The sequence below is a fragment of the Pongo pygmaeus genome, chromosome X (assembly GCF_028885625.2).
Source record: "Pongo pygmaeus isolate AG05252 chromosome X, NHGRI_mPonPyg2-v2.0_pri, whole genome shotgun sequence".
NCBI lineage: Eukaryota > Metazoa > Chordata > Mammalia > Primates > Hominidae > Pongo > Pongo pygmaeus.
The window spans coordinates 12,501-39,317 of record NC_072396.2 but is presented as its reverse complement, the minus strand read 5'-3'; the positions used below and the strand labels follow the sequence as shown (position 1 = coordinate 39,317).

General features: G+C 53.8%; 1 long non-coding RNA gene across 2 annotated transcripts; it reads right to left on the bottom strand.

The window, feature by feature from the left end:
* Positions 1-12,928: 12,928 nt before the first annotated feature.
* Positions 12,929-22,572, bottom strand: LOC134739042 (uncharacterized). Of its 2 annotated transcripts, XR_010125435.1 has the most exons (4): positions 21,612-22,572; positions 15,222-15,401; positions 13,822-13,953; positions 12,929-13,210 (listed from the first exon to the last, which is right to left on the bottom strand). It is a non-coding gene; the product is annotated as an uncharacterized LOC134739042 (long non-coding RNA). The 2 variants fall into 2 exon arrangements; XR_010125434.1 differs by having other exon boundaries at positions 12,929-13,953.
* Positions 22,573-26,817: the final 4,245 nt, after the last annotated feature.

Below are 26,817 nucleotides of genomic sequence, written 5' to 3'. Positions count from 1 at the left end.
TTGTCATGCGTGGTTGAGAGCCAGCGGGGAGGGTTTCTGAGAGGCGGCACCGAGACGAACAGGGGCTCCCTACGTGTCATCGCCGGGAACAGAGGCACAAAGCTGGGAGCCCCGGACCCGGGTTTCAACAGCATGGGGGCAGCCACGCGGCTCACGGGGCCTCAGGCCGGGCCATGACGGGCTCAGAGCACACCAGAGACCGGAGGCCACGTGATCTCATTCCGCAGGTGCGATTCCCGAAGCTGCTCTGTTCTGAGCTGCCTTCTTTAAAACCGTCACCAGGCTGGGCGTGGTGGCTCATGCCTATAACCCTAACACGTTGGGAGGCCGAGGCGGGCGGATTGCCTGAGCTCAGCTCTGGAGTTCGAGACCAGCCCGGGCAACATGGTGAAATCCCGTCTCTACTGAAAAAAAAAAAATAGCTGGGCGTGGTGACTTGTGCTGGTAATTCAAGCTACTCGGGAGGCTGAGGCAGAGGAATTGCTTGAACCGGGGAGGCAGAGGTTGCAGTGAGCTGAGATCGCGCCATTGCACTCCAGCCTGGTCTCCGTCTCAAAAAATAAAAAATAAAAATAAAGTCATCAATTCTGTTTCCCCCTGTCCTTGCCGAGAAGCAAAATGACGTGAAAAGGATAGAGAACTGTGTCTCCGAAGCTGAGTCTAACCCCTTTAACAGAGAAAAGACACAACTTTGGGAGGCCAAGGCGGGCAGATCACTTGGAACCAGGAGTTCAAGACCGGTATGGCCAACATGATGAAACCCCGTCTCTACTAAAAAAAAAAATACAAAATTTAGCTGGGCCTGGTGGCACGCGCCTGTAATCCCATCTACTGGGAAGGCTGAGATGATCTCAGCTCACTGCAACCTCCGCCTCCCAGGTTCAAGCGATTCTCTTGCCTCAGCCTCGCGAGTAGCTGGGACTACAGGCGCCCCCCACCACGCCTGGCAAATTTTTGTATTTTTAGTAGAGACGGGGTTTCACCCTGTTAGCCAGGCTGGTCTCGAACTCCTGACCTCAGGGGATCTGCCCATCTCGGCCTCTGAAAGTGCTGGGATCACAGGCGCCCTCCACCACGCCCGGCTAATTTTTATATTTTTAGTAGAAATGGGTTTTCACCGTGTTGGCCAGGCTGGTCTCAAACTCCTGACCTCAGGTGATCTGCCTGCCTCGGCCTCCCAAAGTGCTGTTTTCACAGACGTGAGCCACTGCACCTAGCCCTTCACATCGGTATTCTTTCTTTTGAGCCACGTCCTGCTCTGTCACCTGCTGTAGCCCAGGCTGGAGTGCAGTGGCACGACGTCGGCTCACTGCAGCCTCGAACTCCGGGCTCCAGGGATTCTCCTGCCTCAGCTTTCCAAGTAGCCGGGACTACAGGCACGCGCCACAATGCCTGACTAATTTTAGCATTTTTTCGTATACGGTCTCACTATGTTGCCCAGGCTGGTCTCAGACTCCTGGGCTCAAGTGATCCTCCTGCCTTGGCCTCCCAAAGTGCTGGGATGACAGGTGTGAGCCACCGCGCCCGGCCAGCATCAAGCCAGGGTTATTTAATGCTTCACTTGCTGTTTATTGAGCAGGAGCTGGGAGATACTGGTTTTTGTTGTTGTTGTTTTGAGATAGAGTCTCGCTCTGTCGCCCAGGCGGGAGTGCACTGGCGCGATCTCAGCTCACTGCAACCTCCACGTGCCTGGTTCAAGCGATTCTCCTGCCTCAGCCTCCTGAGTAGCTGGGATTACAGGCATCCGCCACCACACCTGGCTAATTTTTTATTTTTAGTAGAGACAGGGTTTCCCCATGTTGGCCAGACTGGTCTCAAACTCCTGACCTCAGGCAATCCACCCGCCTCGGCCTCCCAAAGTGCTGAGATTACAGGCATGAGCCACCACATCCGGCCAGAGATACTGATTTTTATGAGCAATACGTATAGGCTTCCTAAATCACACCTCTGGGAAAAGTATTCCCCACGTCTGTAGCTCTTGTCTCTGCTGGTTTGGGGGTTCGGGAAGCAGGGCACGATTTTGCATTGTAAGTATCGACTAAAGAACGCTAAGGCTGGCCCGGTGCAGTGGCTCATGCCCCATTTTCCCGGGCATGCGGTGGCCCATTTTCCCAGCTCCTCCCCCAGCGGGGCAGCAGGATTCCACAAGCCCCATCTTTTCCCAGGCTTGTTCTCCTTGATTTTGGCCGGACCCAAGCTCTCTGCCCTTGGCGCCCTCCCCAGCAAGAGGCTAGCCCTCATCTCTCCTCCTGTAGTCCCACCTACTCAGGAGGCTGAGGAGGGAGGATCCATTGAGCCCAGGAGTTTGAGGCTGAAGTGAGCCCTGTCTCAAAAAAAAAAAAAAAAAAAAAAAATGGGCTTGAAAGAGCGCCCGTTTCCAGCCGGGCGCGGTGGCTCACGCTTGTAATCCCAGCACTTTGGGAGGCTGAGGCGGGTGGATCACCTGAGGTCAGGAGATCGAGACCATCCTGGCCAACACGGTGAAATGCCGTCTTTACTAAAAATACAAAAAATTAGCCGGGCATGGTGGCAGGCGCCTGTAGTCCCAGCTACTCCAGAGGCTGAGGCAGGAGAATGGCGTGAACCCGGGAGGTGGAGGTTGCAGTGAGCCGAGATCGTGACACTGCACTCCAGCCTGGGTGACACAGCGAGACTCTGTCTCAAAAAAAAAAAAAAAGAAAAGAAAAAGAAAGTAAATAAATAAATAAATAAATAAATAAATAAATAAAAATAAAAAATAAAACTCCTCAAGCGATCCTCCTGCCTGAGCCTCCCAAAGTCCTGGGGTTACGGGCACCAGCCATTGCGCCAGGCAGTAAGAAGTTACGATAACCCAGAGAGGAACTTCAAACGGGACCCTGATGAAAGACTTCGTTGCTTATATTTCTTCGCTTATGTAAACAGTTGCTCCTAATGTCAGAGGCATTCGAACCAGAGCAACTCCATCTTGGATAGGAGCTGGGTAAAATAAGGCTGAGACCTACTGGGCTCCCTACTGGGCTAATATACCGGGCTTCCCAGTCACAGGATGAGATAGGAGGCTGGCACAGATACATGTCACAAAGACCCTGCTGATAAAACAGGTTGCAGGGCCAGGCGCGGTGGCTCACACCTGTAATCCCAGCACTTTGGGAGGCCAAGCGGGGTGGATCACCTGAGGTCTGGAGTTCAAGACCAGCCTGACCAACATGGTGAAACCCCGTCTCTGATAAAATTTACAAAAATTACCCTGGTGTGGTGGCATACATCTGTAATCCCAGCTACTCTGGAGGCCGAGGCAGAATCGCTTGAACCTGGGAGGTGGAGGTTGTGGTGAGCCGAGATCACACCACTGCACTCCAGCCTGGGGGACAGAGCTACAGAGGAGACTATCTCAAAAAACAAAAAAAAAAAAAAGAAAAAGGATCCTGCCAAGCTTGTGACTGTACTAAATGCCGCTGCAGTGCACACTTTGAAATGGGTAAGTTGACATTATATAATTTCACATTGAATGATTAAAAACAAAAATGTAAATTGAATGTAAAATTCAATGATTAATTAAATTGCAAATTGAATGATTAAAAATAAGTATTGAGTATGAATAGGTTACATTTCCTGAAGAACAGGCGAGGTTAAAAAAGGCATTTTTTCCTTTTTTACTTTATAAACATCTTTACAGTTGAATTTTTATTTATTTATAATTATTATTTTTTGTAGAGACAGGACCTGGCTATGTTACCCAGGCTGGTCTCTAAATCTGGGGCTCAAGCGATCCCCCCACCTAAGCCTCCCAAGGTGCTGGGATGACAGGCGTTGAGCCACTTCACCTGTTTGCATTTTTAAAATAAGCTTGCATCACCTTTTAGATAAAAATTAACTACAGATAACCTCAACTGACCCTAGCAGGAACTGGAGTCTCTGCTCCTCCTTTGAGGCCCTCAGCTCCCCGTGGGGGGGGACTCTCTAGGCAGCCCCCAGGAACAGGTGGGGCCTCCATGGTAACCCTCAGAGAACTCCCCACCCTTGGCATCCTGCCTGGTGGCCTGGAAGGGAGGGAGCCAGGGAGCTGGGCCAGGCGGGTCCCACAGGAAAGGGCTCTACTCCCTGAGATTGAAACTACTTTTGCAAAAACAATTTTTCTTTTTTTTTTTTGGAGACAAAGTCTCTCTCTGTCACCCAGGCTGGAGGGCAGTGGTGCGATCTCGGCTCACTGCAACCTCCGCCTCCCATGTTCAAGCCATTGTCCTGTGTCAACCTCCTGGGTAGCTAGGACCACAGGCGCCCGCCACCATACTCGGCTAGTTTTGATATTTTCAGTAGAGATGGGGTTTCACCACATTGGCCAGGCTGGTCTCAAACTCCTGACCCTGTGATCCACCCACCTCAGCCTCCCAGCGTGGTGGGATTACAGGCGTGAGCCACCACACCCAGCCTGATAAAATTGTGAGAACATTAGGGCAGGGAAGGAGAGCTGACCTCACTGAATACGTCTTGCTTCGAACTTCCAAGATGTCTCCAAGCTGTCGCTAAGCTGTCTGCAAGCTGTCTGTAAGCTGTCTCCAAGTTGTCTGCAAGCTGTCTCCAAGCTGCCTGCAAGCTGTCTCCAAGCTGTCTCCAAGCTGTCTCCAAGCAGTCTGCAAGCTGTCTGCAAGCTGTCTCCAAGCTGTCTGCAAGCTGTCTCGAAGCTGTCTCCAAGCTGCCTGCAAGCTGTCTCCAAGCTGTCTCCAAGCTGTCTCCAAGCAGTCTCCAAGCTGTCTGCAAGCTGTCTCCAAGCTGTCTCCAAGCTGTCTCCAAGCTGTCTGCAAGCTGTCTCCAAGCTGCCTGCAAGCTGTCTCCAAGCTGTCTCCAAGCTGTCTGCAAGCTGTCTGCAAGCTGTCTCCAAGCTGTCTCCAAGCTGTCTGCAAGCTGTCTCCAAGCAGTCTCCAAGCTGTCTCCAAGCTGTCTGCAAGCTGTCCCCAACCTGTCTCCAAGCAGTCTGCAAGCTGTCTGCAAGCTGTCTGCAAGCTGTCTCCAAGTTGCCTCCAAGCTGTCTCCAAGCTGCCTGCAAGCTGTTTGCAAGCTGTCTCCAAGCTGTCTGCAAGCTGTCTCCAAGCTGTCTGCAAGCTGTCTGCAAGCTGTCTCCAAGCTGCCTGCAAGCTGTCTCCAACCTGTCTCCAAGCAGTCTGCACGCTGTCTGCAAGCTGTCTCCAAGCAGTCTCCAAGCTGTCTCCAACCTGTCTCCAACCTGTCTCCAAGCAGTCTGCACGCTGTCTGCAAGCTGTCTCCAAGCTGTCTCCAAGCTGTCTCCAAGCTGCCTGCAAGCTGTCTCCAAGCTGTCTCCAAGCTGTCTCCAAGCTGTCTGTAAGCTGTCTCCAAGCTGCCTGCAAGCTGTCTCCAAGCTGTCTCCAAGCTGTCTCCAAGCTGCCTGCAAGCTGTCTCCAAGCTGTCTCCAAGCTGTCTCCAAGCTGCCTGCAAGCTGTCTCCAAGCTGTCTCCAAGCTGCCTGCAAGCTGTCTCCAAGCTTTCTGCAAGCTGCCTCCAAGCTGTCTCCAAGCTGCCTGCAAGCTGTCTCCAAGCTGTCTCCAAGCTGCCTGCAAGCTGTCTGCAAGCTGTCTCCAAGCTGTCTCCAAGCTGTCTCCAAGCTGCCTGCAAGCTGCCTCCAAGCTGTCTCCAAGCTGTCTCCAAGCTGCCTGCAAGCTGCCTCCAAGCTGTCTCCAAGCTGTCTCCAAGCTGCCTGCAAGCTGCCTCCAAGCTGTCTCCAAGCTGTCTCCAAGCTGCCTGCAAGCTGTCTCCAAGCTGTCTCCAAGCTGCCTGCAAGCTGTCTGCAAGCTGTCTCCAAGCTGTCTCCAAGCTGTCTCCAAGCTGCCTGCAAGCTGTCTGCAAGCTGTCTCCAAGCTGTCTCCAAGCTGCCTGCAAGCTGTCTCCAAGCTGTCTCCAAGCTGTCTGCAAGCTGTCTCCAAGCTGTCTGCAAGCTGTCTCCAAGCTGTCTCCAAGCTGTCTCCAAGCTGTCTGCAAGCTGTCTCCAAGCTGTCTCCAAGCTGTCTCCAAGCTGCCTGCAAGCTGTCTGCAAGCTGTCTGCAAGCTGTCTCCATGCTGTCCTTCACTCCTGGGTGTCAGCCACACTGTCTTTGGGAGGAACTTAGTTTATAGTTTAGCTTTGAAACAAAGACGATAATAGCCCTTTCCCAGTGCAAACCTCCTTCTTGCCTGGGAACTAGGCTGCATTTACAGGACTAATAGATTAGTGGTTGGATTAGAAATGATGGTTTAGGACTCAGGCTGCTGGAGGCTTCAAGATTCTGACCCTCCTCAAATTGCTCCTGCGGAATCACATCACTATTGTGAAACCTACGATCAGTGCTGAGATATGTCACGGACCCTGCACTGGCCGGATCAGCTGGCACCACCCAGATGATCAACCGGCTCATCTGGTCTGCGGCCCCCACACAGGAACTGACTCAGCGCCAGACGACAGCTTTGACTGCCTGTGATTTCATCTCTGACCCAGCCAATCAGCACTCCCCACTTTCTTACCTCCTACCCACCAAATTATCCTGAAAAACTCCAGTCCCAGGGTCTTGGGGAAGACGGATTTGAGGAATAAGGAAACTCCAGCCTCCCACGAAGCCGGCTGGGATTGCAGCTTTGTGGTTGTGACAAATCACTGTCTACACAGCTGGCGAGGTGAGCCCCTTGGGCGGTGACAGGAAGACCAAGGAGGATAAAGAAAACCCAGCTCCTGGGGGCGCAAGGTCACAGCCGTGGCTCGGACGGGAACCCCAAGATCAAAGGACAGCAGGGGCAGGAGGTGCCGGCCTTGGAAGGCAGTGGCTCAGATTCCACAGAAGCCTCCGGAGTCCTCGTCCCAGGCAGACGCCATGCACCACCTGCAGGTGGTGGGAGAAGGGACACACCCTGCAAAGGCCGGGGTGCGTCACCAGAGGGGCACAGGCATACCGGGGCCTGGCTGGCCCAGAAGAGTGGTCCCCGGAGCCCCAAGTCCATGTCAGGGCCGGAGCTTGCCCAGATCCATTTTCCCTGCTGATTCCCAAGGTGCTCTGTGCCCCAGAGAACTACTTGGAAACCCACACACCTCACAGTGATGCCCACCCCAAAAGCCCATCCCTGGGCTTCATGAGGTGCAGTCTGAGACCCTATTATTATTATTATTATTATTATTATTATTATTATTATTATTTTGAGACAGAGTTTCGCTCTTGTTGCCTGGGCTGGAGTGCAGTGGCATGATCTCGGCTCACTGCAACCTCCACCTCCTGGGTTCAAGCAATTCTCTGCCTCAGCCTCTCGAGTAGCTGGGATTATAGGCACCTGCCACCACGCCAGGCTAATTTTTGTATTTTTTGTAGAGACAGGGTTTCACCGTCTTAGCCAGGCTGTTCTTGAACTCCTGACCTTGTGATCCACCTGCCTCAGCCTCCCAAAGTGCTGGGATTACAGGCGTGATTTTTTTTTTTTTTTTTTGAGACAGAGTCTCGCTCTGTCACCCAGGCTGGAGTGCAGTGGTGTGATCTCGGCTCACTGCAACCTCCGCCTCCCGGTTTCACGCCATTCTGCTGCCTCAGGCTCCCAAGTAGCTGGGACTACAGGTGCCCGCCACCATGCCTGGCTAATTTTTTGTATTTTCAGTAGAGACAGCATTTCACCATGTTAGCCAGGATGGTCTCGATCTCCTGACCTCGTGATCCACCCACCTCGGCCTCCCAAAGTGCTGAGATTGCAGGCGTGAGCCATTGCACCCCGCTATTGTTCTGAGCCTATAGGGGAAAGGCCTTGTGAGCTGTGCTTGGTACTGGTTTTTTTTTTTTTTTTTTGACATTACACCAGGTTCAAGCAATTCTCCTGCCTCAGCCAGGCTGGTCTCAAACTCCTGACCTTATGATCCGCCCACCTCAGCCTCCCAAAGTGCTGGGATTACAGGTGTGAGCCACCGCGCCTGGCCACAAGAAGAGGGTATGAGGCGGGAGAAGAGGGTGTGGAGGAAGGAGAAGAGGGTCTGGAGGCAGGAGAAGAGGGTCTGAGGTGGGAGAAGAAGGTCTGAGGTAGGAGAAGAGGGTCTGAGGTGGGAGAAGAAGGTCTGAGGTAGGAGAAGAGGGTCTGAGGCGGGAGAAGAGGGTGTGGAGGGGGGAGAAGAGGGTCTGAGGCAGGAGAAGAGGGTGTGGAGGTAGGAGAAGAGGGTGTGGAGGGGGGAGAAGAGGGTCTGAGGCAGGAGAAGAGGGTCTGAGGCGGGAGAAGAAGGTCTGAGGCAGGAGAAGAAGGTCTGAGGCAGGAGAAGAGGGTCTGAGGCGGGAGAAGAGGGTCTGGAGGCGGGAGAAGAGGGTCTGAGGCGGGAGAAGAGGGTCTGAGGCGGGAGAAGAGGGTCTGAGGCGGGAGAAGAGGGTCTGAGGCGGGAGAAGAGGGTCTGAGGCGGGAGAAGAAGGTCTGAGGCGGGAGAAGAAGGTCTGAGGCGGGAGAAGAGGGTGTGGAGGGGGGAGAAGAGGGTCTGAGGCGGGAGAAGAGGGTCTGAGGCGGGAGAAGAGGGTCTGAGGCGGGAGAAGAGGGTCTGAGGGGGGAGAAGAGGGTCTGAGGCGGGAGAAGAGGGTCTGAGGCGGGAGAAGAGGGTCTGAGGCGGGAGAAGAGGGTCTGAGGCGGGAGAAGAGGGTCTGAGGCGGGAGAAGAGGGTCTGAGGCGGGAGAAGAGGGTCTGAGGCGGGAGAAGAGGGTCTGAGGCGGGAGAAGAGGGTCTGAGGCGGGAGAAGAGGGTCTGAGGCGGGAGAAGAGGGTCTGAGGCGGGAGAAGAGGGTCTGAGGCGGGAGAAGAGGGTCTGAGGCGGGAGAAGAGGGTCTGAGGCGGGAGAAGAGGGTCTGAGGCGGGAGAAGAGGGTCTGAGGGGGGAGAAGAGGGTCTGAGGCGGGAGAAGAGGGTCTGAGGCGGGAGAAGAGGGTCTGAGGCGGGAGAAGAGGGTCTGAGGCGGGAGAAGAGGGTCTGAGGCGGGAGAAGAGGGTCTGGAGGCGGGAGAAGAGGGTCTGGAGGCGGGAGAAGAGGGTCTGGAGGCGGGAGAAGAGGGTCTGAGGCGGGAGAAGAGGGTCTGAGGCGGGAGAAGAGGGTCTGAGGCAGGACGAGTGTCTGGAGCCAGGAAACCTAAGGCTGTTTCACATTGACTTCCTAGAGCTAAATTGAAAGGAAAACCAGGCCGGGTGCAGTGGCTGACGCCTGTAATCTCAGCACTTTGGGAGGCCGAGGCGGGCAGATTACCTGAGGTCAGGAGTTCGAGATCAGCCTGGGCAACCGGTGAAACCCCGTCTCTACTAAAAATACAAAATTAGCCGGGTGTGGTGACACATGCCTGTAATCCCAGCTACTCAGGAGGCTGAGGCAGGAGAATTGCTTGAACCCGGGAGGTGGAGAATTCGGTGAGCTGAGATCACACTACTGCACTCCAGCCTGGGCAACAAGAGTAAATCTCCATCTCACCAAAAAAAAAAAGAAGAAGAAGAAAAAAAGACAGGAAAACCCTAACTTTGGACACGTAAGCAATAAAAGGACCAGAGGCTACTCCCCTTGGCAGATGGGAGACCGGCTGTCCACAACCCATCAGCCTGAGTGCGTGGAGTCTCTGCAGCTCTGTGACTTCGTTCCAGCCTCTGAATTGCTGCTAACCCTTCAGTTACGTGAGGTGAGTGTGAAGTGGTCAACGGGAAACTTATCGGGGGTATTTGGACCCAGGAAGATGCTGTATCTGGGTCCTTGAGCCGCTGCTCACGTCCGCTCCCCGCTGTGGACTGTACTTTCCTTTTCAATAAATCCCTGCCTTCGTCCTTCTGTTGCTTCATTCTTCGGTTTGCTGAGCATTTTGTCCATTTCTTTCTTCAAAACACCAAGAACCTGCACAACGTGCAGTCACAACCCTCAACAACTTCATCCTCAGCCAAACTGCCAAGGGCCCAGGCAGATAGATAGATTTCTTTTTCTTTTTCTTTCTTTCTTCCTTTCTCTCTCTCTCTCTTTCTTTCCTTCTTTCCTTCTTTCTTTCCTTTCTTTCCCTTTCTTTCTCTCTCTCTCTTTCTTTCCTTTCTTTCTTTCCCTTTCTTTCTTTCTCTCTCTCTCTCTCCCTCTCTCTCTTTCTTTCTTTCATTCTTTCCATCCTGTCTTGTCTTTTTGACCGAGTTTCACTCTTGTTGCCCAGGTTGCAGTGCAATGTTGTGATCTCGGCTCACTGCAACCTCTGCGTCCTGGGCTCAAGAGACTCTCCTGCCTCAGCCTCCCGAGTAGCTGGGTTGACAGGCATGCGCCACCATGCCTGACTAATTTTTGTATTTTTAGTACAGATGGGGTTTTGCCAAGTTGGCCAGGCTTGTCTCCAACTCTTGACCTCAGGTGATCCGCCCGCCTCGGCCTCCCAAAGTGCCGGGATTACAAGCATGAGCCACTGCACCCGGCCAAGCAAAGTATTTTTTAAAGCTTTGTCTTGTGGTAAATCTCACAGCAGGTGAAAGCAGCTCGATTCATAGAATCACCTGGTCATTGGCCTCACGGTTGCAGCAGCGACCAGCCAGGCCCCCCGTGGCTCCTGCATCTGAGCTCCCAGACTCCCCACCCTCCTGTCCACCCTGCCTGACTCGGGGGTTGAGACAGGTCGATCACCTGAGGTCAAGAGTTCAAGAGCAGCCTGGCCAACATGGTGAAACCTCGTCTCTACTGAAAATACAAAAATTAGCCGGGCGTGGTGACTCACGCCTATAACCCCAGCACTTTGGGAGGCTGAAGCGGGCGGATCATGAGGTCAGGAGTTTGAGACCAGCCTGGCCAACATGGCAAAACCCTAAAAGAACAAAAAGTAGCCGGGCGTGGTAGTGCGCCTGTAGTTCCAGCTACTTGGGAGGCTGAGGCAGGAGAATCGCTTGAACACAGGAGGCGGAGGGTTCAGTGAGTCGAGATCGCGCCACTGCACTCCAGCCTGGGCAACAGAGTGAGACTCCGTCTCAAAAACAAAAAAAAAAAAAAAGAAAGAAAAAAGTGCTAATTATACATATATTTACCACAATTAGAAAATGTTCGCCGGGTGTGGTGGCTCACGCCTGTCATCCCATCACTTGAGAGGCCGAGATGAGCAGATCACGAGGTCAGGAGATCGAGACCATCCCTGCTAACACAGTGAAACCCCATCCCCACTAAAAATACAAAAAAAAAAAAATTAGCCGGGCATGGTGGCGGGCGTCCCAGCTACTTGGGAGGCTGAGGCAGGAGAATCGCTTGAACCCGGGAGGCGGAGTTTGCAGTGAGCCGAGATCGCGCCAATGCACTCCAGCCTGGGCAACAGAGCGAGACTCTGTCTCCAAAAAAAAAGTGCTAATTATATACATATTTACCACAATTAGAAAACCTTGTTCATCCTATCAGTCACTGGGTAGCAACTTCTGGGTGGGGAGTTAGAATTCTGCAGAGACGCCTTCTGTCTCACACGGACGACTTCTGGGAGGGCCTGGTGAGCTTACGGGGCCATGAGCTGTGAAAGGAGGGTCTGCGCAGCCCCAGGCAGGATTTATGCCACACAGAGACCCAGTGCTTGGTCCCTCGGCTGTGACTGATGTCCCCACAGCAGCCACAACAGAGTCGACTTTGAAGAACGGCTGCCTTTATTACCCGCTGTGAACCCGACGCTCAGTGAAAGAGTAAGGCGGGGGGACTCCTCTCACCCCAAGGCCTGTGACCTGCGGAGGGAGCCGGGATGCTGCGGTCAGTTCCAAGGGTGTGGCCGAAACACTGTGTTACCGGCAGAGTAAGGCCAGAGCAATGCTAGAGGCTTTAAAACCCACACGTTAAAAACACAATTTCTATCTAACACCAGGGGGCGTAAAACGTTTGAAACTGGCCGGTGCAGTGGCTCGCGTCTGTCATCCCAGCACTTTGGGAGGCCGAGGCGGGTGGATCACCTGAGGTCGGGAGTTCGAGACCAGCCTGACCAACGTGGTGAAACCCGTCTCTGCTAAAAATACAAAATTAGCTGGGAGTGGTGGTGCATGTCTGTAATCCCAGCTACTCTGGCGGCTGAGGTGGGGGAATCGCTTGAACCCGGGAGGCGGAGGTTGCGGTGAGCTGAGATCGCACCACTGCACTCCAGCCTGGGTGACAGAGCGAAACTCCATCTCAAAAAAAAAAAAGTTTGGAAATGTTTGTTTTCTAGGAAACAGAAACAATAACCTCCATCTGTCTGCGGACATCACCCACGCTGCCTGAGCTTCCCACCGAGGTTAAAGATGAGCTCTCGCCCGCTGCCCCAGGAGGGACTCTCGGCACAAAACGCCCACGGAACCTTGAAGATGTGTCCAGCCCGGGGCTCCTGTAACAACTGCCCCGTACTCAGGTCGTCCGCCGCGGAGGTCACGCAGAGGTCGTCGTAGCCGGGCCCCCCGAAGCAGCAGGAGGTGACCCTGTACACAGGCAGCTCCACCGTGCACAGCACCTTCCCTGTGAGCGGGCATGAGGGCTGAGCCTGAGCACCCCAGGCCGCTGCCTGGCCGTTCATCCTGAGCCTGAGCCCACCCCCTGGGCAGCATGGGTGTCTCTGTGGCACCTGGAGCTGCCAGATTGGCAGCTGCCCAGCCAGGCCCAGCCGCAGCTGCTCCAGTGAGCTCTGTAGTCTCCCCAGATTCTTGTCAAGTGGGATCTCAGAATGGGACTTTATTTGGAAATAGGGTGTTTGCAGAGGAATTAGTAGGTTTCAGCAGGTTAGGGTGGGCCCTACATCCCATCACCAGTGTCCTTTTAAGAGACAGAAGAGGAGACACAGACACAGAGGAGGAGGCCACGTGGAGACAGAGGGAGAGAGTGGAGTGATGCAACCTCAAGCCCAGGGACACCTGGAGCCCCCAGGAGCTGGGACAGGCAGGAAAGATCCTCCCCTAGAGCCTCGATACAATTGTAGTGGATGGAACTGTGGTTCCCAAGACGATCTGTCTACACCCTAATATCCACAACCTAGGAATGAGACCTTGTATAGAAATAGGGTGTTTCAAGATCTAATTAGTTAAGGATCTGGAGATGAGATCATCCTGGAGTAGGGTGGGTCCTACATGCAGTGACAGGTGTCCTTCTAGAGACAGAAGAGGAGACACAGACCCAGAGGAGAAGGTCATGTGGAGACAGAGTCAGAGACTGGAGCGATGCGGCCACAAGCCCAGGGATGCCTGGAGACCCCACGAGCTGGGAGCGGCAGGAAGGATCCTCCCCTAGAGCCTCTGGAGGGAACTGGATACACCTGTAGCGGACAGGACTGTGGTTCACCAGAAAGTTATATTCAAATCCAGATCCCCAAAACTTGTGAACAAGACCTTATTTGGAAATAAAGAACTTTGCACATGTAATTAGTGAAGGATCTGGAGATGAGATCATCCCGGAGTACGGTGGGTCCTAAATGCAATGACAGGTGTCCTTCTGAGAGACAGAAGAGGAGACACAGACACAGAGGAGGAGGCCACATGGAGATGGAGGCAGAGACCAGAGTGATGTGGCCTCAAGCCCAGGGATGTCTGGAGCCCCCAGGAGCTGGGAGAGGCAGGAAGGATCCTCCCCTAGAATTCCTGGAGGCAGCACAGCCCTGAGACTCCTCGGTCTCAGACTCCTGCTCTGCAGGACTGGGGGAGGTGACTTCCTGTTGTTTAGGCAGCCAGTGTGTGGTCCTTGGTTGCGGCAGCCCCAGGATCCTAGCACACCTGCAGAGGGAACCTGGGAGTCCATGCCATCGGGAAACGGAGGCACCTTAGTCTCTACAAATTCACGATTGCTGCCCGGCCCCGACTTCTGAAGCTGCAGACACAGTGGACACCCGATGTGGCCAAACCTCAGACGGCCCCGCCACCCTGCACACACCTGTCTCGGGGTCCAGGTGTATCACCTTGCCTCCATCGACGCAGGCCACCCAGAGCTTCCCCACAGTGTCCACGCACATGCCATCCAGCACGCCCTGCTCCGGATGCAGCCGGTACAGGAGCCTCCGGTTCGCTGCAACGAGAGGACCAGGATGGGCAGGGGCCTTCCCAGTCCTGGTGAGTGCCGGGAGCAGGCAGACCTCAGGCAGGCCCGTGCCCCTCCTGGATGTGAGTGGAGCCTGGAGGAGGTGCACCCAGCTCGTTGGGAGCCTTGGACGTGGCTGGATCCTGATGCGTACCGACGCCCTTTGGCAAACAGCTGCAGGCTGAAAATTAATGTCCCCAAATACAGCTGACCAGGGCACACATCTCCTCAAATGACGGCCCAAGGACATCACCCTTTAAACAGCAACCAATCTCTCTCCTAGTTCCTACTGAGGATTATGAACGAAGCCTTGATTTGCACCTGTTGACTTCGTGGAAGATGGGATATTTCTCTCCCGACCCAAAGCACTTCCAGCCCAGAAACCCCAGTGACACCTGGTCGAAGGCCTTGTACCTTGGCCTTTCTTTCTCAGGTGGAAATGAGAAGAAAGAACATGGCCCCGAGGACAGACACCAGACAACTGGGGACTCGGCTGTCCACCAGGAGGGAACTGAGAGTTATCCCTGCTCCAGTGGCCCATCCTGCTAGAAGTAAGATATCTGGGATGACCTTGTCCTGATAAGCACCCAGGGATGACCTTGTCCCCACCAACAAGCAGAGATAACCTTGTCCCAATCAGCATCCAGGATGGCCTCATCCGCAGCGATATCCAGGGATGACCTTGTTCCCTGAGCACAGGGTGGACCCCAGGCCCCAGCATCCGTGATGTGATCTCACCGTGTGACATACTCATGACCATGAGGAGAGGGGACACTCACAAAGGGTGGATGTCAGGCCCCCACCTGACCCAGAATGTCTGACCTGATCACAGCGGGTGAGGAGGGTGGGGACACTGACCACAGGGTGAATGTCAGACCCCGACACGACCCAGCGTCCCCGATGTGGTCACCGTGGGATCGTGGCTCCCTCCCTGCACAGGGTGGATGGACAGGTCCACTTTTCATAGCCCGTAACTCAGCTTTCCTGGGCACTTGCCAAGGTGTTAAAACAATCCTGTCCCCAAGGCACGTTCATGGTGTATGCAGCATGAAAAAGCTGCCCCTTGGCTTATGGCGGGCCTGGTGAGTGGGGCTGCTTGTTTGGAAAATGCCCGAGGGACAGGACTTCCCCACTGCCAGACCCCACAGAGGACCCTCAGAGGAGAGGGAGCTGAGCCCCTGAAGCATCAAGCCCCCAGTGCTAGGACCACGAGCTCCCTTAGGCATTGAGGGGCAGTGAAGCACAAGGACACTCACTGCCTCATCAGGATCAGTTGTGGCGGGGCGGCCCCGGCCCTGCTGGTCTGGCTGGGCTCCTGCCCTCTCTCAGCAGCCCTCTTGGGGGTGAGTGGATGGCGGTGTTGATGGCGGGCTGGGGCCGTGAGGAAGGAGGCTGGGGGTGCCCACCGATGCTGCCCGTCTGCAGGTCGTAGTCGTCTGCCCGTGTGGGGAAAAGAAAGAGATCAGATTATTACTCTGTCTGTGTAGAAAGAAGTAGACATAGGAGACTCCATTTTGTTCTGTACTAAGAAAAATTCTTCTGCCTTGAGATGCTGTTAATCTGTAACCCTACCCCCAACCCTGTGCTCCCTGAAACATGCTGTGTCAATTTAGGGTTAAATGGATTAAGGGCTGTGCAGGGTGTGCTTTGTTAAACAAATGCTTGAAGGCAGCCTGCTTGTTAAGAGTCATCACCACTCCCTACTCTCAAACCACTCCCTAATCTCAAGTACCCAGAGACACAAAACACTGCGGAAGGCCGCAGGGACCTCTCCTTATAGGAAAGCCAGGTACTGTCCAAGGTTTCTCCCCGTGTGACAGGCTGAAATATGGCCACATGGGAAGGGAAAGAGCTGACCGTCCCCCAGCCCGACACCCACAAAGGGTCTGTGCTGAGGAGGATTAGTAAAAGAAGAAGGCCTCTTTGCAGTTGAGAGAAGAGGAAGGCATCTGTCTCCTGCTCGTCGCCGGGCAATGGAATGTCTCAGTGTAAAACCCGATTGTATATTCCATCTACTGAGATAGGGGAAAACCGCCTTAGGGCTGGAGGTGGGACATGCTGGCGGCAACACTGCTCTTTAACGCATTGAGATATTTATGTAGATGCACATCAAAAGCACAGCACTTTTTTCTTTACCTTGTTTATGATGCACAGACATTTGTTCATCTGTTTTCCTGCTGACCCTCTCCCCACTATTACCCTATTGTCCCACCACATCCCCCTCTCCGTGAAACGCCCGATAATGATCAGTAAGTACTAAGGGAACTCAGAGGCCGGTGCCGGTGTGGGTCCTCCATATGCTGAGTGCCTGTCCCCTGAGCCCATTTTTCTTTCTCTGTACTTTGTCTCTGTGTCTCTTTCTTTTCTCAAGTCTCTCATTCCACCTAATGAGAAACGCCCACAGGTGTGGAGGGACAGGCCACCCCTTCAAGGATGCACACAGGAGGATGCACACAGGAGAACGCACACGGGAGGATGCACATGAGTTGTCCAGAATGGATGAGTCCCTACACACAGGAGACCCCCTCTTCCTGTCACAACCTGAGACCCCCCTCTTCCTGTCACGGCCTGAGCTAGTTTTTCAGGTTTCTTTGGGATCCCCTTGGCTAAAAAGGGGGTCCATTCAGTCAGCTGAGGGGCTTAGAATTCTATTTTTGGTTTACCCCACTATCAGGAGGTTGTCTGAGGTACGCCAGCCCCTCCCACGCCTGCAGGCTCAGGCTGTAAGCACAAGACCCGGTGCAGGCCGGCACTCAGGTGGCAGCCACAGGCATGGTCCAGACCTGGCTCTCCAACTGTCCTTGGACCACACACTGATTTAGGATTTCTGGGGTCTCGATGCGGACTCTAAAGGTTGCATAGTCTGATAGTCTGGTCTCTGTCTGCCCTTAATGACACCTACACTCCCAGGAGCCTGCAGAACAGGGTGTGTGTGAGTTTTCTGGGGCTGCTCGAGCAAATGGGGGGCTTAAAATGTATTTATCCTCACAGTGCTGGGGGCAGAAGTCAGAGGGCTGGTGCTCCCTCTCGAAGCTCTAGGGGAGGATCCTTCCTGCCTCTCCCAGCTCCTTGGGGGCTCCCGGCATCCCTGGGCTTATGGCTGCATCACTCCAGTCCCTGCCTCCGTCTCCACATGGCCTCCTCCTCTGTGCATTTTCTCCGTCTTTCCCCTTCTCTTCTCCTATAAGGACACCACGCGTTGGATTTTTAGCCTGCCCTGCTCCTGGATGACCTCATCTTAACTTGATTACATCTGCAAGTACCCTATTTCCAAATAAGGTCCTATATCTTTTGGGGATATCTTTAGGACTTGTTTGCAAATGAGGCACTTTGCAGAATCTGGCCTTAGATTTGCTTTTACGGCTCTCTAACTCTCCCCATTGGGCCGTCTTCACTTGATTTTCCAGAGCACCCATGGGTGGCATGTTGGCCCACACAGAGCCCTGCTCGCTGTGAACGTCAGGCCTTCCTGCGTGATCTGTTTAAGTCCGACTGGGAGCCCTTTGACTTGCGCCCTGACGGCCCCGGAGAATTCAGAGCCGGCTGACTCGTCTTTCCTCGTGGCCTGGGAGAGTTGTGGAGAACACGCTGTACCTTCGAGATGCCGCACGGATCTTCCTGCTCCCTCCCTCGGGAGTCTCGCAGGGACGCCATCTCCTTTTAATGTTTCATCAATACGGCACCCACGAGAACGTTGCAGGGAAGACACCACAGGCTGTAAACCACAGAAACTAGAGCTGAAGTGGCCCCAGGTGGCCCTCAGTCAAGCTGTATCCAAATTCTCCACCCCCACCTTGGCCGGGCGCAGTTTCTTGTCATCCCAGCACTTTGGGAGGCCCAGATGGGCGGATCACCTGATGTCGAGAGTTCGAGACCAGCCTGACCAACATGGAGAAACTCCGTCTCTACTAAAAATACAAAATTAGCCGGGCGTGGTGGCACATGCTTGTAATCCCAGCTACCTAGAAGGCTGAGGCAGGAGAGTCACTTGAACCTGGGAGGCGGAGGTTGTGGCGAGCAGAGATTGCGCCACTGCACTCCAGCCTGGGTGACAAGAGTGAAACTCCGTCTCAAAAAAAAAAAAAACAAAACAAATTCTTCACCCCGAGGCCCTTTATTTATTATTATTATTATTATTATTAGAGTTCAAGCCCAGGCTGGCCTTGAACTCCTGGGCTTCAGTGATCCCCTTCCCTCAGCCTCCCAAGTAGCCGGTAGTGCAGCTGCACATCACCACACCCAATTGATTTTTAGTTGATTTTTTTTTTGTTTTTCTTTTTGCAGAGATGGAGTTTCACTGTGCCACCCAGGCTGGAGTGCAGTGGCATAATCGGCTCACTGCAGCCTCCACCTCCTGGGTTCAGGCGATTCTCCTGACTTAGCCTCCCCAGTAGCTGGGACTATAGGCGTCTGTCACCACACCCAGCTAATTATTTTGTGTTTGCTTCCCCCCCACCGAGACGGAGTCTTCCTTTGTCACCTAGGCTGGAATGCAGTGGCAAGATCTCGGCTCACGGCAACCTCTGCCTCCTGGGTTCAAGTGATTCTCCTGCCTCAGCCTCCCGGGTAGCTGGGATTACAGGCACCCGCCACCATGCCCGGCTAATTTTTTATTTTTAGTAGAGATGGAGTTTCACCATGTTGGCCAGGCTGGTCTCAAACTTCTGACTTTGTGATCCACCTGCCTTGGGCTCCCAAAGTGCCGGGATGACAGGTGTGAGCCACTGCGCCCGGCCTGATATTTAGTTTTTTTTTGAGGAGCCTCCATAGTGTTTTTCACGGTAGCCGCACCATTTTCTAGTCCTACAGGTAATCCATGAGGGCTCCAATTTCCACACATCCTTGTTAACACTATTTTTGTTTAACTGTAGCATTTAATGGATGTGAGGGGCTGCCACTGTGGTTCTGATGTGCATTTCTCTAATGATTAGTGATGTTGAGTATCCTTCCATGTTTGTTTGCTATTTGTATATCTTTTCTGGAGAAATATCTATTCAGGTCTTTTGCTCATTTTTAAAGCAGTTAACTTGTTTTTCAGTTGTTCAGTTGCAGGAGCTCTCTATACATGCTGGACGAATATCCGACGTATGAGACACACAATCTGCAATTATTTCCTTATTCCATGTCTTGCCTTTTCACTGTTGTTTCATGTGCAGAAATGTTCAACCTTGATGTTGGACCATTTGTGTATTTTTGCTTTTGTTGCCTGTGCTTATCTGGGCTTTGGATAGGCCAGAGGTAAACGGCAGGTGTTACTGCACCAAGTTCATAAAATTGAGCCCAAAACAAAGGAATCGACACAGTAATCAGCTGGTGTGTCGCCTTGGCAAGAATATATATGACTTCTGCTGAGAATTTTCATTAATGTTTATTTTTATTTTTTGAGATGGAGTCTCACTCTGTCGCCCAGGCTGGAGTGCAGTGGCGCAATCTCGGCTCACTGCAAGCTCCACCTCCCGGGCTCACACCATTCTCCTGCCTCAGCCTCTGGGGTAGCTGGGACTACAGGCGCCCGCCACCACGCCCGGAGAATTTTTTGTATTTTTAGTGGAGATTGGGTTTCACCGTGTTAGCCAGGATGGTCTCAATCTCCTGACCTTGTGATCCACCTGCCTCGGCCTCCCAAAGTGCTGGGATTACAGGTGTGAGCCACCGCGCCCGGCCATTAATGTTTATTTTGACACAACTTCAGAGTTACATTAAGGCAACAACATGGCACAAAGAATTCCTTCGTATCAGGCATTCACGTTCCCCAAGTGCTGGCGGTCTACACTGGCTTCATCCTGGATCACAGCCAAGTGGAGGGACTGCTGTTTCTGTGGGCTGGTTTCCCGGGGCTGCCATAACCAATGACCAGAAACCAGGTGGGTACGTCAACAGGAATTTATCATCTCCCAGTCTCTGATGTGGATGTTGAAGCCCTAACCCCCAGTGTCTCAGAACGTGAGTGTATTTGGCCTCTCAGTGTTAGAACGAGGCTGTCAGGGTGGGCCCTAAAGCAACCTGCTGTCTCTCATGAGAGACACACACGGAAGAGATGCCAGGATTACTTGTGCACAGTGAAAAGACCCTATGAGCGTACAGCAGACGGCGTCTGCAAGCTGAGGAGAGGACAAAGCAGCCCTGCTGACAACACCTTGCCCTCGGACCTCAGCGTCCAGGTCTGTGGGAAGACAATTTTCAGTTAAGCCCTCCAGTCTTGGTACTTTATGGCGGCCCTGAACACTCATACAGACGGGTACATTTACTGTCCCTGTTCTTCTGCCGAGGAAATGGAGGCACAGAGAAGTTTAGTGAACTTGACCCATGTCGGAGGGCCAGTAGTGGTCAAGGTTGGATTGAAACAAACCACACTTTTTGCAGCGCACTCATGTTCTTAGGCACGACTCCTGCTTCCTTAGATGCGCTGCAAAGAGAATACTGCAGTGCACCCCGAACACGCAACGGCACAGTCACAAAGATGACACTGGCTCCAAGTGTCTTCAGCAAAATGAGAATGTCTCAGAAGAGTATGGGGGTCTCTCATGGAGAGATGGCATGAATACAAGGCCCCTGGAAAGGAAGAGACAGCTCAGCCCACCACCCTCAGAGGAAGGTCTTGGTTCTGCTTTACCACTGACTAGTTGCCCACCTCCAACACGGGAAGGCCTCAGTACCTAGGAGTCCTCAGTACCTAGGAGGCCTCAGTACCTAGGATACCTCAGTACCTAGAAGGTCTCAGTACCTAGGCGGCCTCAGTACCTAGAAGGTCTCAGTACCTAGGAGACCTCAGTACCTAGGAGGCCTCAGTACCTAGGAGACCTCAATACCTACAAGGTCTCAGTACCTAGGCGTCCTCCGTACCTAGGAGACCTCAGTACCTAGGCGTCCTCAGTACCTAGGCGTCCTCAGTACCTAGGAGGCCTCAGTACCTAGGAAACCTCAGTACCTAGGAGGCCTCAGTACCTAGAAGGTCTCAGTACCTAGGCGTCCTCAGTACCTAGGCGTCCTCAGTACCTAGGAGACCTCAATACCTAGGAGGTCTCAGCACCGAGGCGACCTCAGTACCGAGGAGACTTAAGTACCGAGGAGATCTCAGTACCTAGGGGACCTCAGTACCTAGCAGGTCAAACTGAGGGACGAAACGTCGAGGGGAGGTTGTCACGGGCTGGGGGAGGCGGAATGGAGAGCTGTTCAGCTTGGAAAGATGCAAACGTTCTGCAGACAGACGGTGGTGCCGAGCGCACCACGCGAATGTGCTCAGTCCCACCGACCCGTGCCCTGAAAACGGCCAGTACGGCAAACTCCGTGTTTTGTATACGGTGCCACAAAGAAGAAAAAGCGTCTTAGGGAGAGAGGGAGGGAGAGGAGCGAGCGCGCTGCGGCCGGCCCCGCCCCGCCACGCAGCCCCCTACAGGCCGAGCAGCTCGCGCGGGGTCGGGCGTCCCCCAGACCGGCTCCCGCCCGGGGCTGGGCCGCTGCGGGAACGCGGTTGGCCCAAGGCAGGTGCCGCTCCCGAGCAGCATGCGCGGTGCGGGCTGGGCAGGACCCCGTGGTCCCTCCGCCGCCCTCTCAGTCCGCGCCAGGACGCGGCCTGGGGTCCAGGGGCCGCGAGCCTCCGCCGCTCCTCGGCCTAGCGGGCCCGGGCGCTGGGCGCTTCATCTCACCATTTTGCTTTCCTCTTTGTCGGTCTCCGATAAATTTCGTGACTCTTCGTCACTATCCGTCAGTCCCCGTCACTTTCCGTCAATTCTCGTCACTTTCCGTCGCTCTCCGCCGCCCTTCAGCTCCGCTCGGCTCTTCTCCGTCGGGCATCGTCTACTTTCGTCACTCTCCGTCACCCTCCGTCACTCTCCGGCTGCTCCCTACCCCGCGCTCGGGGTGGAGAAGGCCTCGGGGACTTTTCCTGCCCTTAGCCCTTTTCCGTCACTCTGCGATCGTGCTGTCGTGTCTGTGTCAGTCCCTGGTTATTTCTGGTCTGCTCGTGACTGTCCTCCTCCCTTCACACCTGGGAGAGTGGTCTGGTCCCTCCTGAGAGGCCTCTCCCCGCTACCCGGCCTGACTGATGGTGGTGAGCGGGTCTCGGGGTGATCCCGAGTGGGAGGAGCGGGGGGTCTGGGGGTGGTTTTCAGGGGTGGAGCATGGGGTCTCTCTGGGGTCCGGAGGGTGGAGCAGGGGGTCTCCCTGGGGGTGGTTTTCAGGGGTGGAGCATGGGGTCTCCCTGGGGTCCGGAGGGTGGAGCAGGGGGTCTCCCTGGGGGTGGTTTTCAGGGGTGGAGCATGGGGTCTCCCTGGGGTCCGGAGGGTGGAGCAGGGGGTCTGGGGGTGGTTTTCAGGGGTGGAGCACGGGGTCTCCCTGGGGTCCGGAGGGTGGAGCATGGGGTCTCCCTGGGGGTGGTTTTCAGGGGTGGAGCATGGGGTCTCCCTGGGGTCCGGAGGGTGGACCAGGGGGTCTGGGGGTGGTTTTCAGGGATGGAGCACGGGGTCTCCCTGGGGTCCGGAGGGTGGAGCAGGGGGTCTCCCTGGGGGTGGTTTTCAGGGATGGAGCATGGGGTCTCCCTGGGGTCCGGAGGGTGGAGCAGGGGGTCTGGGGGTGGTTTTCAGGGGTGGAGCATGGGGTCTCCCTGGGGTCCGGAGGGTGGACCAGGGGGTCTGGGGGTGGTTTTCAGGGATGGAGCACGGGGTCTCCCTGGGGTCCGGAGGGTGGAGCAGGGGGTCTCCCTGGGGGTGGTTTTCAGGGGTGGAGCATGGGGTCTCCCTGGGGGTGGTTTTCAGGGATGGAGCATGGGGTCTCCCTGTGGTCCGGAGGGTGGAGCAGGGGGTCTCCCTGGGGGTGGTTTTCAGGGATGGAGCATGGGGTCTCCCTGTGGTCCGGAGGGTGGAGCAGGGGGTCTCCCTGGGGGTGGTTTTCAGGGATGGAGCACGGGGTCTCCCTGGGGTCCAGAGGGTGGAGCAGGGGGTCTGGGGGTGGTTTTCAGGGGTGGAGCATGGGGTCTCCCTGGGGTCCGGAGGGTGGAGCAGGGGGTCTGGGGGTGGTTTTCAGGGGTGGAGCATGGGGTCTCCCTGGGGTCCGGAGGGTGGAGCAGGGGGTCTGGGGGTGGTACTTGGGGGCAGCACAGGGCTATTTCTCTTTTTGGTCCGGTTCCCATCTGCTGAGCTGGGGGTCCTTGTGATCCTGACAGGTGCGGCAGAATGGGAGGGTCAAGGTGAGAGGAAGGAAGGAGTGGCGGCCTGGTCCCAAGGGGGCAGGAAAGGGTTTGTGGTTCAGTTCTGATGTGCGACCATCCATAGGAGAATGGACACCTCAGACGCTCCCATTCCTGGCCAGTGGCAGGGCCCAGTAGCTGCCTTCTCCGGCTGTCCTCGAGGCTCACTGGAGGATACTTCTTTTTCATTCTGGCAAATTTTAAAAAATTCTTCTATAGATCTCAGTGAGTTCAAAGCTGCCTGTGTGCAGGCACAGGTCCGTTCTTTGCCGAGCTTCCACTCCAGTTGGCTGAAAGGAAATGGTAGCTGGAAAAGGTATCCTGGGGTGATTAGAGGATTTTACATTTCATCTTAGAAAGGGATATTGACAGGAGGCCAGAACTTCCAGATCCTCTTGAATTTCAAGAAATACTTCCAAGCCTGGACGATATCGGGAGGCCTCATCTCTACGTAATAAAAATTAAGAAATTTGCCGGATGCGATGGCACACTCCTGTAGCCCCACCTACTCTGGAGGCTGAGGCGGGAAGATCACTTGAGCTATGGAGGCCGAGGCTGCAGTCAGCTGTGATCATGCCACTGCATTCCAGCCTGGGTGACAGAGCAAGACCCTGAAAAAAAAAGGGAGGGAGGGAAAGAGGGAGAGAGGGAGAGGGGGAGAGATGGAGAGAGGGAGGGAGGGAGGGAGGAAGGGAGGAAGAAAGAAAATGGCTTAAGCTCAGAGAGCTGTGTGTGGCCCCCAGCTCCCATCACCACCAAAGGGCCTGCAAACCCACGGAGGGGCAGGTTGTCTTGTGCTGGAGCCGCACGGATGGGGGGACCTCAGCTGTAGGGTTAGGCTTATGGTTAGGGTTCGGCTTTGAGATTTCGGGTTATAAAATATAGATGGGTTTGGTCCTGGGAAAATTCCAGGTCTGGGTTTTGTGGTTGGGGGTTGGTCTCGGGTGAGATGTGACAGGTTTACAGTGTTTGCAAGGTATGTACAGATTCATATGGTGCTATTGCTTGAATGTATTCTCCAGATTTCATGTGTTGGCAATTTTTTTCTTTTTTTTTTTTGAGATGGTGTTTCACTCTGTCATCTGTCACCCAGGCTGGAGTGCAATGGTGCGATCTCGGCTCACTGCACCCTCTGTCTCCCAGGTTCAAGTGATTCTCGCACCTCAGCCTCCTGGTAGCTGGCATTGCAGCAGGGCAAGCCGCAGACAAATTTCCACAGACACCGGGCTAAAGAAAGAAGAGGCTTTATTCAGCCAGGAGCATCGGCACACTTGGGTCTGAAGAGCCGAGCTCCCTGAAAAAGAAATTCCTGGCACGTTTAAGGGTTTACGACTCTAAGGGGTTCACGTGAAAGGGTTGTGATAGATCGAGCAAGCGTGGGGAACGTGACTGGGGGCTACATGCATCAGATAACAGAACAGAAAGTTTTGCAGGACTTCCTCATACATGCATCAGATAACAGAACAGAAAGTTTTGCAGGACATCCTCATACATGCATCAGATAACAGAACAGAAAGTTTTGCAGGACTTCCTCATACATGCATCAGATAACAGAACAGAAAGTTTTGCAGGACTTCCTCATACAGTGTCTGGAATTTAGATAACACGAGTAGTTTTGGTCAGGGGTTAATATTATTATTATTATTTTAACCACCAGGGCTGGGTGGTGCTGCCAAGGCCGTCTAGCTATTTATCTTCCTTCTGTTTTTTTTTTTTTTTACTTTTTGCTTTCTCCCTTTTTCCCTGTTTTATAAACTAGAGAAGGGGGTGTGGGGAAGGGAAGGGCAGCAGGAGAAGTGGTGATCCCTTTCCTTAGGATTACAGGCACCCGGCCTTATTCCTGCCTAAATTTTTTTTTTTGTATTTTTAGTAGAGATGTGGTTTCACCATGTTGGCCAGGCTGGTCTTGAACTCCTGACAGGTGATTGCCCGCCTCAGCCTCTTAAAGTGCTGTGATTAAAAGCACAAGGCACCACGCCCAGCCATGTGTAGGCAATGTAATCCCCAAACTCATGTCCTGATTGGAGACGTGGCCCTTGGGAGATAATTAGGGTTAGATAAGGTCATTAGCCCCTCCCCTGGGCTGGGATGCTCTGGGCTTTCACAGCCACCAGAACTGGAAGGGATACATTTCGTTTATGAACACTACTCTGTGGTATTCTGTTATAGCAACAGAAAATGGACTAAGACATATGGTTTATAGGTTTTAGGTTTGGGGTTTTTAGGGTGTGGGTAGCAGTACCAGGTAGGGGTTAGGGAATAGGGTTACGGTTAGTTTTAGGGTTGTGGGAGGCAATAGAGGCCAAGGTCAGCTCAGAGCTTAGTATCCTGGAGCCGCCTCATGTGTTATACCCAAGCGAGTTAGAGAAAAACGCCACACTTTGAGACAAATTAGGAGTCCTTTAGTCAGCTGGCGGCCAAAGAGATGGCTATTGCTCAAAGTTCTCTCGGCCCCGAAGAAGGGGCTAGATTTTCTTTTATACTTTGGTTTAGAAAGCGGAGGGGGGTCTAATGAAAACAATTTTACAGAAATAAAATAGGCAAAAACATTAAAAGGATCAATGGTTACACGAAAGTAAACAGTTCCAGGTGCAGGGGCTTTAAGACTATTACAAGGTGATAGACGCGGGGCTTTGGGCGTTATCAATCAGACACATTCCTGGGAATTGCGGATATTGCTTGTCACAGTATCTTATCGGTTAATTGCATTCTTGGATGTGCTGGGAGTCAGCTTCCACGAGTTAAGCCCTTGAGGAAGGGGCTACCAGTGAACAAGCCAAGATGGAGTCTGTCTGGCTCTCTTAGCTAAGGGAGAGTCCATTCAGGTGGAAACAAGGCTAGGTGATTAAAGGAAAAGGGAGAGTCTAAAAACAGGGTTAGTAAAAATGAGGTTGGGCATTACAGTTCTCCCCTCCATCGCCTCCTCCAATCTCAAACAATTCCATAACTTGGAAAACCTCAGGCCAGGACTTCCTGGAATGTGTCCACTGAACTCAGAAAAGCTCAGGCAGGACTTCTCGGAATGTGTCCACTGTAACCACCAGGTTTTCCAGTGTGTTCTTTACACCCTGTAACCCTGTTACCTAGATAATTTATCAGTAATGTTTATGTTCACCAGCACTCTGAGTACATGAAAAAGGCCAAGATGCTTCTTCAGGGGTGAATTTTGCTACTTTTTAAAGAAGACTGAAAAGGCACTTTTGCAACTCTAAGTCTTTCTTCAAATGATGAAATGTGTTACCTACTTCACTCATTGCTGTGACGCGTTTTCCAATTCTAGGTTCTCTTGGTTTTTGTTGTTTTTTTTCTGTGTGAACTCTACATCATTTACTCACTCTGAACGACAGAATAAAAGAAATTGGCCACCATATCATATTCGGAAGGACAATCATGGCCAGGAGACACAAAGGACTCCCAGCCCTCGGCCCAGGCCCCCCTCACACATGCAGCCATCATGGAACTGTGCCTGCGCTAGCCATGCGCACGGAGGGGCCCCCACGCTGGGAGACCCCTGAACTCTGCCTGAGCTAGCCATGCGCACGGTGGGGCCCCCACGCTGGGAGACCCGTGAACTCTGCCTGCACTAGCCATGTGCACGGTGGGGCCCCCACGCTGGGAGACCCCTGAACTCTGCCTGAGCTAGCCATGCGCACGGTGAGAACCCCACG